This window comes from Stomoxys calcitrans, chromosome 5 (genome assembly GCF_963082655.1).
Source record: "Stomoxys calcitrans chromosome 5, idStoCalc2.1, whole genome shotgun sequence".
NCBI classification, from domain to species: Eukaryota; Metazoa; Arthropoda; class Insecta; order Diptera; family Muscidae; genus Stomoxys; species Stomoxys calcitrans.
Genome location: NC_081556.1, coordinates 40,779,372 through 40,800,400, shown reverse-complemented (window position 1 = coordinate 40,800,400; position 21,029 = coordinate 40,779,372).

Here is a 21,029-nt window from a genome sequence, read left to right as displayed (position 1 = left end):
CTTATGGTGGAGGGTATAAAAATGGGACGACAAGTGCAGAACCGATGGCGAAGTTGGAGTCTGTTAATGAATGTGAATTGCAAGACATCTATGGCCTATATATGCGTGAAGGAGGAGGAGGAGGAGTTGCTGGCTTTTGACAAGAGGTCACTAAACACTTTGACAGCAGAAATAACCGGTCACAGTGTGATAGGACATTTAGTGTAGTACATGGAAGCTCCGCTTAATGATCTGTATTGAGAGGATGGTTATGCTAGGAAAGCCGGAGGTTCTCATACCTGGCACCGAGATCTACCCAAGACAGCATATTAAGGAGAATGACATCTTGTGGACATTATATGACACTAAGAGCACTACCTCGGCTAAATAAACGGCATCCGGTCCTGCTATTGAGCTTTGATTCTAGCAAAAGGAATGACAAATGCAGAATCGATGACGAAGTTGGTATCTATAAATGAATGTGAATTGCAAGAAATCTGTGGCCTATATATGCGCGAAGGAGAAGGGGGGAGTTGCTGACTTTTGACAAGAGATTACTGACCACTTTGACAGCAAACATAACCGGTCACAGTGTGATAGGACATTTAGTGTAGTACATGGAAGCTCCGCTTAATGATCTGTATTGAGAGGATGGTAATGCTAGGAAAGCCGGAGGTTCTCATACCTGGCACCGAGACCGATTCAAGACACCATATTGAGGAGACAACCTTTCTGATCGGATAACTGAGACTACTTTTAAGAGAGATTGCGAGATACTGCATAGTCTTGGATTGACGGCACTCTGTTATTGCCATCTGGTAATTCATGCTACATCAAAGCTCGAGGACAACCCGGATCTGGGACCCAGAGACTGAGTTCTGTTTCAGAACTTATGAGTCAAGTTTCTAATCAGATGAGCTTTCTTTTCAGATATAAGGCGTATTGGGTTTCTAAAACCCATGCTGGGTTCTTTTTTTAAAGATTTATAAGTTTTTCACTATAATTTTATTCATTTAATAACTAAAATCCGCTTTACTGTGCCTTATACCGTTTTCTCTAGAAAATCCCATAAAAAAAGAAACAAAAGATGGAGACGCAGAAGAAGGTGTAGAAGAGGAGGTGGTATAGAATGGAATAAACTAAATGCAGCTACATTTGCCGCCATGTACACTTATTATGCATTTGTCAGATGATGATAATATTGATGCTGCAGCAGCAACAACAACCATAACAGCTATTGCAAGCAAAGCCATGCATTGCTGCTGCTGTTGCAACAATGAGGTGAACGGTTGATGCCACATGCAAAACTGAGTGTGTGCAACACATTTTAAGTACCCCACATACATACTCATAGGTGCCAGGCATACAGATCGTTGTGTTTGTCTGTCTCTCTGTCTGTCTGTCTTTCGGCTTGTCCGTCTGTCTCTCTGCTTAGGATTTGAATTTGACTTCATTTCTTGGCACAAAATTGGCAAATTGTATTGATAACAATTCTCGTAGCTACAATACAACAGCCATGTTGCCAATACACACACACACACACACACACACATACACATAGGCAGAAAAAAATGCAAATTAAATTCTTATTGTAATTTGAAGAATTCTAACGTCGTCGCCATGACGTTTTGCTTCCACAGTTTTTATTAACACCAAACAACAACACGGCAGAACAAATCTTCCATGAAGGAAGTTATTATTATTGAATAAGGCTTCCACAAATCTTATGTTTACATACCATCCATGAATGTGTGTGTGTGTGTGTGCTGCCTATAGATTTGTATGTCTGTCCGTGTGTCTTAATGCATTTCGAAAGGTGCAAATGCATGTTTGGAATTTTGAATTTGAATTCGATAGCTTGCTTGGTAATAATGAGTTATGAACTTTCTATCTCTCTATCTGGCTTTGCCTCAAACGTTATGGCAATTTTTTGCAAATTAATTGGATTTTTATGCAAAAACAAGCGAATGACATGATAAAAAAAAAAACGTTTAATAAAACAATAGGCTGCTGATTACAGGCATCACATTGAAGAAGCAGTGATTCTGATACCAAACTGGTAAAGGCTAAAGACCTTTTAATAAAGCAGTGCTTTATAACAAAGAAATTTTCTTTACAAAAAACCTTTTTTAAAAAAAAATGTTATCCTAGAAATCTTCAGGATGTTATATCCTTGTGCCTTTTGTGGAAAAAATTAGAAACACAAGTTATAGACCCACTGCACCGATTAGTAAAGGGTGATTTTTTTGAGGTTAGGATTTTCATGCATTAGTATTTGACAGATCACGTGGGATTTCAGACATGGTGTCAAAGAGAAAGATGATCAGTATGCTTTGACATTTCATCATGAATAGACTTACTAACGAGCAACGCTTGCAAATCATTGAATTTTATTACCAAAATCAGTGTTCGGTTCGAAATGTGTTCATTCACCGTAACGTTGCGTCCAACAGCATCTTTGAAAAAATACGGTCCAATGATTCCACCAGCGTACAAACCACACCAAACAGTGCATTTTTCGGGATGCATGGGCAGTTCTTGAACGGCTTCTGGTTGCTCTTCATTCCAAATGCGGCAATTTTGCTTATTTACGTAGCCATTCAACCAGAAATGAGCCTCATCGCTGAACAAAATTTGTCAAAATTTGAACACATTTCGAACCGAACACTGATTTTGGTAATAAAATTCAATGATTTGCAAGCGTTGCTCGTTAGTAAGTCTATTCATGATGAAATGTCAAAGCATACTGAGCATCTTTCTCTTTGACACCATGTCTGAAATCCCACGTGATCTGTCAAATACTAATGCATGAAAATCCTAACCTCAAAAAAATCACCCTTTATAACGATCGACAAAATGTCATTTTCTGTGTAGTTGTTGTCGTAGCCACATTTTCATGTGGAGTTGGCGATCCTCGCCAAGCATTCCACTATACACAACCAGTGGACGCTCGCAGCTAAGCTTCTCCAGACAGCAATGAACACCACACAGATTGGACCTCAATGTTCCAGTCTGTGTGGTGCTCACAACTATCCCGTGCCAGGATATCATTTTCTGATTCCTTTTAGCAGTGTCCCTCTGGCCAATCGTCTGCTTAAGGATACTCGACTAGCAACCTCTGCTACAAATAGGGCTGCGGTTGTTGTTGTTGTTGTAGCAGTTTATTGTGTACTATCTTTCGTCTGCTTGATTCTGTTGAGTGTCAAGACCCAGGAACTCCGCGACTAAGATGGGGTGCGTCCACAGGGATCTGGGTCTGAGTCGAGTGGGTCTGGCCGGGCAGTTAAACAGGTGACGTGTATCGTGCGGTCCCTGGTTACAATTGGGGCATACATCTAGCACGTCGGCATCAATCCTAGCTCTGTGGGAATTGAGGCGGCTGCATCTGCCGGAACATGGGTGGCAGTCGTGCAATGGGTGGTGGTCGTTCTCCAAGGACTACATTCACCCGGTAGCCAATTAACGCGTCTGCTACCGTGTCTGCATGAATGTTGTTCAGACCCGCTTGACATGCCGTTTGATCTAGAGGTTCTCTCTTGTAGCGCTAAACCTCACGTTCTAGATCGTGTAGATCTACCTTAAGGCTTCTGGGCGGTGGGTATCTATCCACAAGATGATGATTTGGATGATTTCTGCGATAACAGCACAAAAGGTATTGCTTAGACAGCATGTAGTTATGTCTTCGCACTGGTAGGATCTTTGTCTCCTGATGGAGGTAATCCACATGAGAACTAAGGAGACAGCCCGTCGCAGTTCGGAGGGCGGCATTCTGACAGATCTGAATATTATTCCACTGCGTATCACAAAGTTGACGTGACCACACTGGCGCTGCATAACTTACCACAGACCGGCCAATTGCTTTGTACGTGGTCAACAAGGTTTCTTTGTCTGCACCCCAAGTGCTGCCAGCGAGTGACTTGAGGACCTTGTTTCTACTTTTGACTTTATTGCAGATTGCTGTGGCATGTGGGGAGAAAGTGTAGGAGCTGTCAAATGTGACGCCAAGTATTTTGGGACACTTGATGGTCGGAATCATTTCTCCATCGACCATCACAGTCAGCTCAGAATTCACCTCACGCGTATTTGTAGTGAACAGTGTGGCTGAAGATTTGGTGGCGGATATCTTCAGATTTCTTGCAGCGAAATATGAGGCAAGCTCGTTGAGGTAGACGTTCAACCTATCGCAGATGTCATCAATGGGTGGGGGGCCTGATTCCATGATCGTACAATCGTCCGCATATGATACGATCTCTATGCCGTCTGGAGGAGGTGGGATGGAGGAAAGGTAGAGGTTAAACAGAGCCGGAGATATCACCCCACCTTGGGGAACTCCCTGTTTCACTCTACGGTGTTTTGACTTCTTATCCCTAAATTCCACAAATGACTGGCGGCCACACAGATAATTCGCGACACAACGTTTCAGGCCTGGCTGGAGGGACGTGTTGGCGATGTCCTCAAATAATTTGGCATGGCTGACCGTGTCGAATGCCTTCGATAGGTCCAGTGCCACGAGGACCGTCCTATCACATGGCCTGGGTTAATTGAAGCCACGGCAAATGTGTGTGGTGATGGCATGCAAAGCTGTTGTTGTGCTGTGCAGTCTCCGAAATCCGTGTTGATGCTCGGCGAATGGAAATTCTCCTACGAGGCTCGGGAGGAGTAATGCCTCAAGCGTCTTAGCCACTGGTGAGAGAAGGGAGATCGGTCTGTACGACTCCCCCAAACTCGGGTCTTTACCAGGCTTCAGTAGCGGGATCACTCTGCCCATTTTCCAGACATCGGGAACTATAAGAGTGTTCAATGACAGGTTAAGGACAGTGGTAAGGTACTCAACTCCAGGTAAATCCAGATTCTTCAGCATCAATGTAGAGATTCCGTCGGGGCCCAACGCCTTGGAAGATTTGGCGCCACGGATGACATTCGTAACTTCGCCCACGGTAAATTGTGATGACTGTTCATCGGCTCGGAGATCACGAATACGGCGAATGGCTCTCCTCCTTGCCCTGTCTCTCTCGGGATGCACAATAAATTGACGGTTGAACAACCTGGCGCATCTCTTCGGATCAGTCACGGTTATCTCGCCAAAAGTGACTGAGGTCCTGTCGTCCCGTCTTCCGGGGTTCGAGAGAGACTTAACAGTGGCCCACAGTTTGCCTACACCGGTGCCTTAGTTACATTGTTCCAAGTGTTCCAGCCACAAATTCCGCTTATGTTCGTTGACTACCCTGGTTATTTCCAGATTCAGCTCGCTGATTCTGGGGTTAGCGGGGTCCATAGCACGAATCCCATCACGCTTGTCTGCGAGTACCACTGCTTGCGCCGGGAAATTGGGTCGCACTTGCGGTATTCGACCGGCTGGTATAAAGCGAGCGGCTGCTGCGTTGATGATGTCTCGGAATTTCCTCTCGGCCACAAGCACATCAGAGGGGGGTGGCAGTTCATTGAAGCGGCGATTGGTGTACTCTCTGAAGCCGGTCCAATTGGCCTTCTTGTAATTGATGAACGTCCGGCGCTCAGAGGTTATGAAGTCGGGTGGTCGGTCGATGGTGAGGATTATGGGGAGGTGGTCTGACCCCAAAGAGATGACGGCTTGCCAGGATACGTCACTCAGGAGATCAGGGGATGCAATTGAGATGTCTGGCGAGCTGCTGCACCTCCTCGTAATCTTAGTGGGGGCATCCTCATTCACCGTGCAAAACGTGGAGCTATCTATCTGCTCTGCCAAAGCTATGCCACGCTGGTCATTACCTAGGGGAGAATGCCATGACGAGTGAAGTGCATTAAAATCCCCCAGAACCAGACGGCCATAGCCAGATAGCAACCCACTTATGTCGGGGCTGTAGGCCTGGCCATTAATCGGGACACAGCTACCAACCGGCGGTATATACCCCTTGTATATCTCTATCTCGGCAGTACCAGACCTGACTGCTACCCCCATACATTCCATGTATGGGTCACTAGCGGCAAGCGCAGGCGAGATAGGTCTATACTGCACGGAATGGTGTATAACGAAGGCCAATCCCCCACCTCCATTCCTTGAGCGATCCTTACGTAGCACATTGTAGCCGTGACAACTGTGCAAGCTGCAGGTGTTACTCAGCTTTGTCTCCTGGATCGCTGCGACCGATATGCTCTTCCGACTCATAAAATTTACAATCTCATCAATCTTGCCTCGCAGTCCATTGCAGTTTAACTGCAAGAACGATACACTTCCCGGCACTGACCTGGCAATAGTAGGGCTAGGGTGCTGTCGTTGCATAAATTGCCGTACGGGAGAGGTCGGGGGGGTCACATAGTCCGACGACGAGGACGCCGAAGGCGACGACGGCGACGCTTGTGACCCACTGCTGGCTATGTTCGCACAGCACCTAGCGACATAGCCAGTATAACTATACTCCCGTAGCGAAGTTAGGCCAGAGCAAGAACGGAAATGTACCCACTCCATGCACCGATTACACCTCACCGACACCGACGGATGATGAACGCGGTTCTGGCAAACCGAACAGAACCAGGGTCCGGGGTTCTTTTCAATCCCGGCACGGACGAGAAGCGTACGGAGAAGGCACTCCGGGATGTGCCTCTCCCATGACGAAAATAAAGGAACACGTACACTGAGGCGGCAGCCCTTGCCGATGAAGATTCCATCGGGTCAATCCGGTGCGTACAACCGGCTGCCATGGGATTGAGGGCTGCGGTCGAGCAAATTTGTTGCGACTAAGACTCCGGGCACTTAAAAATGCAATGTTTTATACCCACCTCTAAAGAATGGGGTTGAGGTTCTCCAACCTAGGCTATATGTGTATCAAATGAAAGGTATTAGCTAGTAGATTAGGAATATGTAAAAACAAAACATACAAATTGGACCAGGGAAGTACCAACGTATCTTGAGGATTTTGGATTTTGAAGAGGAGGAGAATAATAATGAGAATGAAGACCAAATTAAATATACTCCCAACGACAACAATAGGGAGCACGTCCTCCCCCAGGGGTCATTTTGGGTCACTAGGGGACCGGGGACCGAGGATTCTTTGTCCCTGAAACAGACTTCAGAATCTCGATTCTGGGCCCAGAACTACGGGTTACACACTATAGAATGAATTTTCCCCAAACCTCGTCATTTCGTTGGTAACATCTCGAAATTGTTATAATAAATTAGCTGAACCGGTCCCGCTCCGCAGCGCCTTCCTTTAAATTATATCGAACAAAATGATTTGTATACCCTCCACCATAGGATGGGGGGTATACTAATTTCGTCATTCTGTTTGTAACTACTCGAGATATTCGTCTGAGACCCCATAAAGTACATATTGGGTTGCCCAAAAAGTAATTGCGGATTTTTTAAAAGAAAGTTTATGCATTTTTAATAACACTTAGAATGAACTTTAATCAAATATACTTTTTTTTACAATTTTTTTCTAAAGCAAGCTAAATGTAACAGCTGATAACTGACAGAAGAAAGAATGCAATTACAGAGTCACAAGCTGTGAAAAAATTTGTCAACGCTGACTATATGAAAAATCCGCAATTACTTTTTGGGCAACCCAATATATTCTAGATCGTCGTGACATTTTATGTCCATTTAGCCATGTCCGTCCGTCTGTCTATCGAAAGCACGCTAACTTTCGAAGGAGTAAAGCCTGGAATAATGTTATATTTGATGGGTTATAGGGGTGGGTCGACCCCCCTAAGCGCCACACACGAAACAAATGGTGGTCCTTAAATCGCACCACCCATCTCCAAGATCTCGCGTTTCTGAAAATTAGGGTAAGGCGAAGGATATTTCAATCAAATCAAATGTTTTTCAAAGACAAAATTAAGAAAAAAAAAGTTATGAAAAAGATTTCAAGGACATTTTTCTATAAGAAGGACACCCTTATCATTGAGCTTAAACGTGAATCAGACATCACTCATTGATATGTGAGAAGTTTGCCCCTGTTCCTTAATGGAATGTTAAAATTTGCATTTGCGTTGCTCTAAGTCGGGTTGCAAGCTGCACGGAACATGATTTTTTAAGCCATTCTTGGTTTACATGTGCTTTATGTGAGGGTACCGAGTCCTCTTGGTACATCCATGGTCAAGAAGCGAAAGCTTTCGAAATGTTTTGCCGATAATAAGTCGCATTTACTTTCACGCCAGACTAGATTAGTATACCCCCATTCTATTGGGTTGGCCAAAAAGTAATTGCGGATTTTTCATATAGTCGACGTTGACAAATTTTTTCACAGCTTGTGACTCTGTTATTGCATTCTTTCTTCTGTCAGTTATCAGCTGTTACTTTTAGCTTGCTTTAGAAAAAAAGTGTAAAAAAAGTATATTTGATTAAAGTTCATTCTAAGTTTTATTAAAAATGCATTTACTTTCTTTTAAAAAATCCGCGATTACTTTTTGGGCAATCCAATATGCTAGTGGGTATAATCACTTCGGGTGGCCTTTCGTAGGCTCTAATTCTCGTTCGCGCTCTCGGCTAAGTGAACACAACCATGACATTTGCCAGCGCTACCAGTATTAGTATAACGATTTATGGTGCGGTACACAAACATTTTGTTCACCTTGAGGTGTTTGAGTTCGTCAACAATAGCCGGCTGTAGGAACCAGGTAAACAAATTTTCACCGGCGAGAGTGTGATCCAGTTCTTCAACACCTGGAGGGAATCCTGGAAAGTAAAGAGGTGTTCCCCCAATACTCAGTGTCTTCTTATCGCAATTGTGTGGCAGTGGGACAAAAAGTGCTCGACCGTCTTTATCATGGCATACCCTGCAGAAGTCTGGCTTTTTCTATGTCCAGCGCACTGGGCAAAGAACTGACGTTGCAATGGCTAGTGGGTATTCCTACCAGAAGTCCAAAGTCTTGCTTCGTCTGCCCCAGGAGAAGTGATGTCCACGGGACCTTTATCACCCTGCAACCCATAGCATCAGCATACGTCTCATTAGCGTGTAGAAAGTGTTCACCCTAGCAAGGAGCTTGCACTTACTGATTTCGTAGCACGCTCTGAGCTGATCAGCGATCCATTACTGGCCAGTTCGCCAGGCTTTTCATTCTCCGCCACACCAAATGCAAATTGCAAATTTGCCCATGAACATTCCATTAAGGAACAAGCGTAAATATCAATGAGTGCTGTCCCATTCGGTGCTCCTTATAATCGAGCTTAAACTTTTTATAGCTCAGTCCAAATGGCGCGCCGCACTGCGACACCTCTTTGGGGAGATGTTTCTGCATAGCATAGTAACTCACAAATATCGGCAGCATTAGGAGGGGATAACCCCCGCAGAGCAATTTTTTTCTGGTGTTATCATTAGGACTCGAACCCAGGAGTTCTGTGTCATAGGTGGACATGCTAATCTATAACTCCAATGGCCCAAGACGCAATAAAAACTAAAATTATTTCCCTGATTCTCGACCTCACACGGCCCATCAGCAGAGCCTTCAGTGCCACCTGACTTACAACATATAAGGTAACAATTTGGACCAATGAGACTGCTGTTCCCGCATAGACAGCGTATACAGTGTCTTCAGAATCTCGAAGACTTCAGCTTGAATAAAGGTTCAAACGTTCAGAAACTTGATTCACTGATTCCAAAAAATTTAATGAAGATTTCTGCCCCGGTGCCCAAAATGCAAATTTGCCCATGATCATTCCTTTAAAAAACAGGAGCAAACTGTTTGCATATCAAAGAGTGCTCTCTGATTCACGTTTAAGCTCAATAATTCAAAATTTCTAGAATTATTTCCAAGATTTTTCTATTTGGCAACACTGTGCGGCGTGCCGCTGTGCGACACCTTTGGGGAAAAGTTTTTACATGGCTGCCATACATGTTGCCAGGAGGGGATAACCACCGCTGAAAATTTATTCTGTTGGTCTCGACAGAATACGAACTTAGGCATTCAGCGTCATAGGCGAACATGCTAACCTCCGCCCCGGGGGCCTACATACAATTTAAACCCATCTGCGTCTTCAGAAGATATCTAGAAGGGCGGAATCCATCCGGCCCGAAGGTCCCTTTTCGGGAAAACGACGTTCAACCCATCAACTAGAAGTACTCCGCTGGTATATAATCATTCGCGCCGTTACCCACCACAGAACAGAAGACAGCCAATGATTGAAGAGCGCCTGGAACTTGACTCCCTCAAGTCTGTAAGGGTTGTCTTCGTTGCCACACACCCACATAGACCAGGCTTAAGATCGCTAATGACAATCAGCGCCTCTCTTGAAGCACACACTCCTGCCCCATCATCCGCCTTGCAAATCGTCTCACCCAGGAAAGCTAATTCCTAAGATATTTCCTCTAATTGGTCCAGGTTCCTGATGGTTTGAGACCCTTCGCAGTTTGTCCACTGCATTCATAGTGGTATCCTCTCTCCTTCAGCATGCCAAGTTTCTCAGTCTAGTCGCAACCTTGACGGCATACAGCAACGCTTCCAAACCTGCAAGCGGTGTGAATCTTAACGCTCCAGTAATTCTCATGAAGGCCAGACTCTGTATGACAGAAATTTGCGGCATCAGCTCTTCCCTCACATTTATGTCTGTCAGACTTTTCAGTGTAAAGAGCGAAAATGGTGACAAACTGACGGGCCAAAAATTCCCTACCTCTTCTCGCTTTGGGAATAGACACCAACCTGACCTCTCTCTGTATGGCATTCGTATGTAGGGCCATGCCTGGTAACGTGAAAATTCTTCTGAGACATCGCAGAGGAACTCCAGCACATTCCTGCAATATTGCCGTGATGATTTCTTCCAGTACCGCCGATTTAAAAAATGGAACGTGCGAATTGCCAACACTATATATATTCTTCTTCGACAATCTCAAAGTTAGAATCTTTCGTAGATGCAGTTCTGATGAGTATAACGTGTTGATTGACCTCCATCTGACTGCCTGGAAAGTGCGTCCGAGAGTAATCGTCTTCTGGTTGCTCTCAGTGCAAGTGCCGTCTTTCCTCGACAAAGAGCTTGGCATTCTTAGAGATCCTTAGAGAGCACTTTATGCAACCTAGGTGAACCACTAATGCCCTCCAACTTTCAGCAGAATTTCGCCCAGGGAAATCCTGTTCGCTCTCCACGTCTACTTCTTGAACCTGCAGGGCCCAAGGCTCCACGATATTCGTCTCAACCCTCTGCATGTTCTCTCTCTCTCTCTATTAGCCTTGTTGCCAACAACTCCGGTATCCAAATGATTTTTCGTCTTACGCGGCGGTACCCGCTCTGGGCATAACATTAGAAATGCACTCCGTTCCAAGGCCAACTGCGGGCTCCAGTTTCCTTGTGTCCGATAAAGACTCCCAGGGAACCTAAGACTCAACATATGTTCTCTGAACCTATTCTAGTTGGACTTTCTATTGTGTTACCTGTTGTGGACATGCCTTCCGAAAGGTTTCGTTAAGGCAGTCCGCTACAAGACCCACTGTAAAATCCAGTTCTCTTGCGAGCGCTGTATGTAGGCCTCCCAGGGGACGTAAGCCTCTACATATGTTACTTGTGCCTATTCCAATTGGTCTAACTCGGATTTCAGTATGCGGCGGTAACTAAAGGGTGATTTTTTTGAGGTTAGGATTTTCATGCATTAGTATTTGACAGATCACGTGGGATTTCAGACATGGTGTCAAAGAGAAAGATGCTCAGTATGCTTTGACATTTCATCATGAATAGACTTACTAACGAGCAACGCTTGCAAATCATTGAATTTTATTACCAAAATCAGTGTTCGGTTCGAAATGTGTTTCGCGCTTTACGTCCGATTTATGGTCTACATAATCGACCAAGTGAGCAAACAATTAATGCGATTGTGACCAAGTTTCGCACTCAGTTTACTTTATTGGACATTAAACCAACCACACGAATGCGTACAGTGCGTACAGAAGAGAATATTGCGTCTGTTTCTGAGAGTGTTGCTGAAGACCGTGAAATGTCGATTCGTCGCCGTTCGCAGCAATTGGGTTTGTGTTATTCGACCACATGGAAGATTTTACGCAAAGATCTTGGTGTAAAACCGTATAAAATACAGCTCGTGCAAGAACTGAAGCCGAACGATCTGCCACAACGTCGAATTTTCAGTGAATGGGCCCTAGAAAAGTTGGCAGAAAATCCGTTTTTTTATCGACAAATTTTGTTCAGCGATGAGGCTCATTTCTGGTTGAATGGCTACGTAAATAAGCAAAATTGCCGCATTTGGAGTGAAGAAATGAATGAAAATGAAAAATGAAATGAATGAAAAATGTTTGATGTGTCTAAACTAAGTTCGTATTAAGGAAAAATAGCGCAAAAAGTAGACTTAAGACGATTAAATTTGACGGTTATATTAAATAATAAAGGTATGTCTCAGGATGTTTTAAATGACGAAAAATGACGTCATAAAGAGATTATTTATAGATGTGTGATATTAAAATTAATGAGAGAAATCTCTACAATAATGTGTCGTGTCCTTGATTAGTTTTCCATGTTTTGAAATATCTTTATATTCAATTAAAGTTTCTATATGGGTCTTCCGAACCCAGGTGGTTCGGAGGAACTTCTGACCTCCAGTCAAATTCCAAATGTCTGCTTCCAGTCGAATATCCTTTGAAGCGTCTCGAAGATATCGTAATCAAGAGGAACAAAAATATTGATTCTGGCTTCAAGATATTCCCTTCTTGCCAATCGGTCCACAAAACAATTGGACAATCGAAAATGCAGGTTTTCCACAACCTCTTCCAGATGGGAAGTCTCAAAAAGACTCCGAAAAGATGAATTGAAGATTCCTTGAGCGATATTCTTTAAAATTTTCCACTAATAAAAAGCTCGCGGAACACTAAACTAACGGTTTTTAAGTAATACTAATATTTCCGGGTTCACGGTCAACACACAAATTATCAGACCAAATGAAAATTCCTGCTGCGACCAAAGCGACTGTCTTTTAGAAGTTTGAAAATTTAAATAAAAATTTCTCTATTCTCATAAAGCAAAAGAAACAGAATATGAAGAAACAAAACCCAATGCTTGCTATGCTTACAAAACCAATTGAAGAAGCAAGTGAAAAATATAAAGAAATTAAGTTGGTTAAAGAAAGTCATAGCCTAGTTAGAAAAACATTTATTTTCCTTAATCAGAATCCAGAGGTTGGGAACCAACAAAAAAAAAACGTAGCAATGCCATAAATTACACCATGCAAAAAAAAAAAAAAAATTTATAAAAAATCCAAAACAAAATAAAATTTTGTCATTCCCAAATATCCTTTAAGTGGTATATGCCCACCTTCCCATTCTCGATGTCTTCTAATTGATATTGAACATGACCAACCTTTCTCAAAACTTTCGCCCTTATCCCCACAGGAGCCAGTTTAGCATTGAAATGTCTAATTTGTGAACTTTGGGGAAAATTCCGGCGAATCACCTCTTGCCCAATTTCCAGATGTCTATCTTTGGAGCGTAAGTTATATGTCTTTTCGTTCTTCCTATAGGCAGCTTTCATTTTCTCTTGCAGTGTATCCCTTAAAATCGTAAATTTATCCATTCGCTCGATTTCACTGTCATTTTTCTTCAAAAGTTGAAGTTTTCTCAAAAGTTCAAAGTCTTTTCCATGCTTGACCATATTCTGACCAAAAATTACCTGATATGGAGTCATTCCTATTGTCTGATGGAGAGTGTTGCGCAAGGCGCAATTTATGCTTGGTAAAAATTTGTCCCATAACCGATGATCTTCTCTCACATAAGACCTTAAAGCTGCATTTACAGTTCTATTTACCCGTTCGCTCGCATTGGCTTGAGGGTTGTGAACAGCTGTATATTGATGTTTTATTCCAAATGCCAAAAGTAGGTCCTCAAATTCCTTACTCCTAAATTGAGTACCATTATCAGAGACTATTACCTCTGGCACTCCATAGCAAGGAAAAATTTCATCTCGCAAGTATAAAACAATCGGCTTGGTCACTAATTTCCGCAATGGCTTAAGAAATGAAAATTTTGAAAAATGGTCTAAAACAATTAATATGCCAATATGGCCACTTTTAGTCCGGGGAAAAGGTCCAAGGATATCCACGTACAACCGTTGGAATGGCCTCTCAGTTTGCACAAACTGACCCATAGGGCCCGCGAAGGTGGAACGTTACAAAGCCGTTCAAGAACTGCCCATGCATCCCGAAAAATGCACTGTTTGGTGTGGTTTGTACGCTGGTGGAATCATTGGACCGTATTTTTTCAAAGATGCTATTGGACGCAACGTTACGGTGAATGGCGATCGCTATCGTTCGATGCTAACAAACTTTTTGTTGCCAAAAATGGAAGAACTGAACTTGGTTGACATGTGGTTTCAACAAGATGGCGCTACATGCCACACAGCTCGCGATTCTATGGCCATTTTGAGGGAAAACTTCGGAGAACAATTCATCTCAAGAAATGGACCGGTAAGTTGGCCACCAAGATCATGCGATTTGACGCCTTTAGACTATTTTTTGTGGGGCTACGTCAAGTCTAAAGTCTACAGAAATAAGCCAGCAACTATTCCAGCTTTGGAAGACAACATTTCCGAAGAAATTCGGGCTATTCCGGCCGAAATGCTCGAAAAAGTTGCCCAAAATTGGACTTTCCGAATGGACCACCTAAGACGCAGCCGCGGTCAACATTTAAATGAAATTATCTTCAAAAAGTAAATGTCATGGACCAATCTAACGTTTCAAATAAAGAACCGATGAGATTTTGCAAATTTTATTCGTTTTTTTAAAAAAAAAAAGTTATCAAGCTCTTAACAAATCACTCTTTATTGTGGGAAGCCTTTCAAAAGGTTTCTTTCATGCACTCCGTCACAAGACCCACTATGGTCTCCAGTTCCTCCAGTTCCTCCAGTCCTCTCCAGGAATCAAATCTCTGCTTATGTTCCCTTAACCAAATCCAGTTGGTCTCTCTCGGATTTTATACGGTTTCTTCCATCATATCGTCCTGCTCAACCTGAAAAAGTAGCAGTAGTTGTCCGAGAGCGATTTAGACGAGGGCTTGGATTCAAACCCATCCCATGCCACTTTGGGCTTAAAATCAAGTCAGTAATCGGTTTGTTGAGCACTTTAAGTAATGAAAAGCTCCCCAATTGCCCCATAATCGCTTCGATATCTGCCCCCATCATCGCATTATTATCAGATGATCCGAAACCTCTTTCAATCCAGGCTCCCTTATGTCTCATAGCCGCAGTGTTTGCCTTGTAGACAACCTGTATTTCCATGGGTTTGAAATCTAGAATTGTCTCCAATGCCCTAGTACGAGTGTTTCTCATCGCCCCTCCTTGTTGAGACAACAATCAACCTCAAGTGCTGTTAGAGGCAAAAAATTCGAAACCTATTCAAATTCAATCTCTTATCGCCCTAAATCTCATAGCCACAGTGGCTGTCTCATACCTAGTCTGTATGGCTATGGTTCGGATATGTAGAATGGTCTCTCGTACCCTGGTAACGGTTTCTCACAGCACCGCCTCTGCTATCAATTTCTTTGAACCTATTGTAACGTCTTTAAGCTGAACATATTCTACATCTCAATCCACAAAAATACCGAGGAGTGGGTTGGTATTGTTCTTATGGCGTTCTAGTAGAGTCAATGGTCTATCCACATTTCGAACCTACTGCCCGACTGCCCGTGTCCAACATCTATAGGCCTTCTCAGTACGCTCCTGAATGTGACACTTCCAATTCAGTTTCCTGTCCAAGATCACACCTAAGTATTTGACCTTGTCAGATATCGAAATCGTCTTATTGAGGAAACGTGGTGCGGTAAATTCGCCCACGTTCGTCTTCCTCGCGAACAGGCATATTTCAGTCTTCTCGTGGTTAACATTAAGACCACTGGGTATAGCCCAGTCATATGCCATATGAAAGACCCTTTCGGCCCTTCTGCATAGCTCGTTCGTATCCTTATACCTTAGAAGTATTATAACATCGTCTGCGTAGCAGACGGGTTCAAATCCCTCCTCAGTCAGCATCCGTAATAGGTCATTTATGGCGGTCAACCATAGGAGTGGCGATAAAATGCTCCCCTGTGGCATGCCTTGTGCCACTTTTTTCCTTTCCACCTGTTCCTTAGCATATGGTTTATCCAGTCTCTAAGGACCGGGTCCACCCGGTACTGGTCTGAGGATTGGATCAGTATGTCGGTCCGCACATTGTTAAAAGACCCCTGGATGTCAATATATATCGCCAGGGTGTACGTTTTGGCATCGAAGGATTCTTCGAGAGACTACCCTGCACAACCTCGTGCAGGGTAGTCTCCACCGTCCTTCCCTTGACCTAGGCATGCTGTTTGAATTTGAGCAGTTAGCAGGATGTCCTACTCTTTATCATGGTGTCCACAGCACGTTCCATGGTTTTGAGTAAAAAGGATGTAAGGATTAAAGGTCTGTAGGCCTTTGGTGTCAAATAACTTGCCTTGCCGGGCTTGGGTAAAACACCACCCTTGCCTCCTGCCAGGCTTTCGGAGTATATGCAAGTCCTAGGCACGCTGTGAAAATATTGGTCAGATGAGGCGCCAGATAGCCTGCCTCTTTCTGTAGTAACGCCGGAAATATTCTATCAGGTCCGAGGGACTTAAATGGTTTGAAGCTCCTGAAGGATTCCTTCATTATAAGCCTTCGAACAACATCATTATTCCAAGATACCGGTGTCTCCGTGAGTCCCGTCGTATCCTGAGAAAAATGGCTTGTCATCAAAAGCCTCAACATGTCCTCCGTTGTCTCTGCTCCCACTCCCATGTGGTCTACTAAAGTTTCAGTTTGGACATGGGTTTTTGTGAGAATCTTTTTAATGGTTAATGGTTTTGGGTACCGAATCAGTGAGTCTGCACACACATTGTTAAAAGCCCACTGGATGTAAGTATATATCGCCTGCGTATACAAATCCTAGGTACCGGAGCTCTCCCCGATCGCTCTTTTACGTAGAAATGTGCTTGTATTTGAGCGATTCGTTGGGTGTCCTACTCTTTATCGTGGTGGCCATTATACGACCCATGGTTTAAAGTAGATAGGACGTATAGCTGTTAGGTCAATAGACCTTACCCTTTCCCCTTCCAGACCTACAAAGTAAATGTGAGTCTTAATATAGTGTCTAGATGGGGCGCCAGGTAGTCTGCCGATCCCTTTAAGTGATGATGTTGTATTAAACGGCTGGAAACTTTTCAAGGCTGCCTTTACCGGAGGCTCTGTAATGATGAGTTCACGATCAATCTTTTTATACCCACCACCATAGGATGGGGGTATACTAATCTAGTCATTCCGTTTGTAACACCTCAAAGTATTGATCTGGGACCCCATAAAGTATATATATCCTGGAACGTCCCACATTATGATACGATCTAGCCATGTCCGTCCGTCCGTCTGTAAAAACCACGATAGCGGTCGGACCCGTAAAGCTAACCGCTTGAAATTTTGCACAGGTCCTTAGTATTGATGGAGGTCCTTGGGGACTGCAAATGGGCCATATTGGTTCAGATTTAGATATAGCTGCCATATAAACCGATCTCCCGATTTGACTTCTTGAGCCCCTGGAAGACGCAATTTTCGTCCGATTGTTTGCATGTAGTGTTCTGTTATAACTTCCAACATCCGTTCCAAGTACGGTCCGAATCGATCTATAACCTGATATATCTCCTATATAAACCGATCTCCCGATTTGACTTCTTGAGCCCGTACAAGCCGCAATTTTTGTTCGATTTGGCTGAAATCTTGCATGTGGTGTTATGTTATTATTTCCAACAACGATTCCAAGAACGGTCTCAATCAGTAAATAACCTTTTTTTCTCAACTATCAGAATCTCCCAATAACTCCCATATATAAGGGAGCTACCCTTATATATGGGAGTTATTGGGAGATTCTTCTTAGACAGCGAGTCTTCGTCTAACAGAAAGTAATTGGCAAAATTTGCCCATGCCGCCAGAATTAGAAGCCGATAACCACCGCTGCAATTGCTATGGAATATTCTCACCAGGATTCGAACCCTGACTTTCAGTGCTACAGGAGAACGTGCTAATCTTTGCGCTTATGTGGCCTTTGTTAGTAGGGCTTTTCAAAAATAAGTCTGAATCTTGAAACAACTCCCATGGCATCCCATCGGCTACTGCTGTATTGTTATTTTTCACATGGCTAACTACTCTTCCCCCGCTTTGGAGGATTTTCCACGCGAACCAACAGCTAACCAATCATGACAGGAAGTCATCCAGCTCTATTTTCGTTATTTATGTTTACCAAAGGGAGAAAGGGTGACAGGATCATAAGCGAATGGTAAATGCGTAAGTGGTCCTATTACCATGGACACACGCACAGGATGACCTTGAGTGAGGGTGGTGAAATATACAGGCAAAGGATAGCCTTTAAGACTCCCTACCAACCTTTGTCATAAACTGCATATTTGCCCTCAGTTGTTTACTGCGCGCAACACAGCAGCTAGTCCACAAACAAAAACACACAATGCGTGTCACAGGATTACAAGGATATGCAACAGACAGACAAAGTGCGTGAGGCCACCAAATGTTTGAGTTGCAACGCATGTGTGTGTGTGTGTTGGTTGGTCTATGCAGCTACCCAAAATATGATTGCAATTTTCCGCCGTTTTCATTTCATCACTTCCATGGCAGTGCAGTTTTCCACGCTTTTCGGCCACATAAACTTGCGAGTTGTTAACCAAGCCCATAACAATGTGCGGTTTGCTGTCATGGTTTTTGTGTGCGTCAGAAAAGTGCGTGAGCCATTATTTATCCAACAATTTCCATATGTTGGTCAGTTATGTTTACTGTTTGCTGATATGGATTTCGATGTGGTTTGTTCTGTTGCCTTTTATTGGGTTAAGCCAGTAAAGGACCATGTCAAAGAATGTGGATACAATGAGGTGGGTTGAAAAATGCTGTATATCCTGGCAAATCAAGATTAAAGTAATTTTACAAAATGTTGAATTTAATTTCGATTTTCTGGACAATTTTGTCAAATTTTTATTTCTCGTTGGTCAGAGTATACTAGGAAGTGGACTATTAGGCGCCAAATGTTGCCACTTAATTCAAAACAGGCCAAAGACTTGCATATACTCCGAAGGGCTGGCAGGGATAGGGTTCACACCTAAGCCCGACAAGCCAAATAAGGCGAAACCATGCAACTATGACCCATATATCCTACCTACTTAATAACAAGGAGCATATAAAGGACATCATGCTAAAGAATGGGACACCCGTCGAATTGTTCAGATTTAAGCAGCATTTCAATGTTAAAAGACGTTTGGTGGAAACTTCCCTGCAGGAGGTTGAGCATACGATAGAGGTATTGTGGGAGGTGTACAATATGGGGACCTATACACTGAGCCAATCCATAGACCAAAACCGCTTGGACCGGATCCTAAGATACTGGATAAGCCACATGCTAAGGAGTGACTTGACATAACATAAGGATAAGGGAAAGACGGGCGCAAGGTACGGCACATTTTATAGTCAAACATATCGGTGATCACCATAAATTGCCTGTTAGGATACAACTGAAGTGGGATTTGAACCTGTCTACTAAGAGGACGACATTATAATTATTCAAAGAGGTGGGTATCCGAATCAAATTTGCCCAACTTTCTGTGCTGTCGGATTAAAGTTTTAAGCTTAAAGATAAGGGATTGTGGAGTCCGAACGGCGTACCGCAGAGCTAAACCATTTAGCAGAGAAGTTTTACACGGCTGAATACCTCGTTAATGGCCCTGCATTACTGAGGGGATAACCAATGCTGAAATATTTTCTGATGATCTCGCCATGATTCGACTCCAGGATTTCAGCATCATAGACAGACATGCAAAACTCTGCGCCAGGGTGGCCAAAAGGGTGTTGGAGGTAGTATAGGTCGGATCTGAACCTAGGGGTCTAGATATCAAGTCAGCGATGACTGAACTCTGCTTGTTCAACTACTTGGGAATGATTTTGGACAGGAAACTAAACTGAAAATCATATCCGGAAGCGTATTGAGAAGGTTTACAGATGTCGAGCACATTGTAGGATGATTTTCAGCATCATAGACAGACAGCATGACCTCTGCGCAGGGTGGCTTGGAATCCATAACAGCCATGCTGCAATTCAAAAAGGGTGTTGGAGGTAGCATATGTCGAGGCTGAACCTAGGGGTCTAGATGTTCAGATGTAAGATCGGGTACTACCAAATTGCAAATATGCCCATGTACATTCCGTTAAGGAACGGCGGCAAACTTCTCGCATATCAATGAATGATGTCCGATTCAAGTTTAAGGAGCCTCCTTTTTATAGCCAAATCCGAATGATGTGCCGCAGTGTCACACACAATTTTTGCATGGCATAGTTTGCTGAAAATGTTTCTGATGTTCTTGCCAGAATTCGAACACAGACGTTCAGCGTCATAGACATTGCATCGCTAGATAATCGAGGCATTGATGGGAAAACTGTCTGAATTGATTGGAAGTGCTTAAGGAACCATGATACTGTACTTTTGGTAAAGCACAAGATGCTGTTGTTAGCAGCACAGTCTTGGTCTGACGGATCTTTGGTGTTGTCATCTGGAGCACAAAAACTACTTTTATGAAGTCATCTATTCTTATCGGGAGATCAGTGCTATATCAATAAATAGAACATCTATGAACTTAAGGCTGTAGAGTGATTTCAACAAATAGACAGACGGACATGTCTAGATTGTCTATGAAGGGTTGAAAAGGTATAATTTGATGTTTGCGAATAGAATGGCAAAATGACCAACTCTGGTGGCTATAAAAACATATACCGCATTTTTGGTTTGTAGATCTTTTGTTAGGTTTTGGTCAGATTTGGTAGGGGTTTTCCTAATTTTTGCCGGTATGTACAACCGGGGGGAAGGAGGGTCAACGGAAAGAAGGAGGAAAAAGAGAGGAAAGAGGGCGGAAGAAGGGTGGAAGGAGGGAGGAAAGAAAAAGGAAAAAAAGGAAGGAGGGTGAAGGGTGGACTGTCGAAGGAAAGAAGGAGAAAAGAGGAAGGAAGAAGGGTGGGAGAGGAAGGAAAGAAGAAAGAAGAAAAGAAAAAAAGAGGGAGAAAGGTAGGTGGAAGGAGAGAAGAAAGATGAGAGGAAGGTAGAAAGAAGTTGGTTGGAC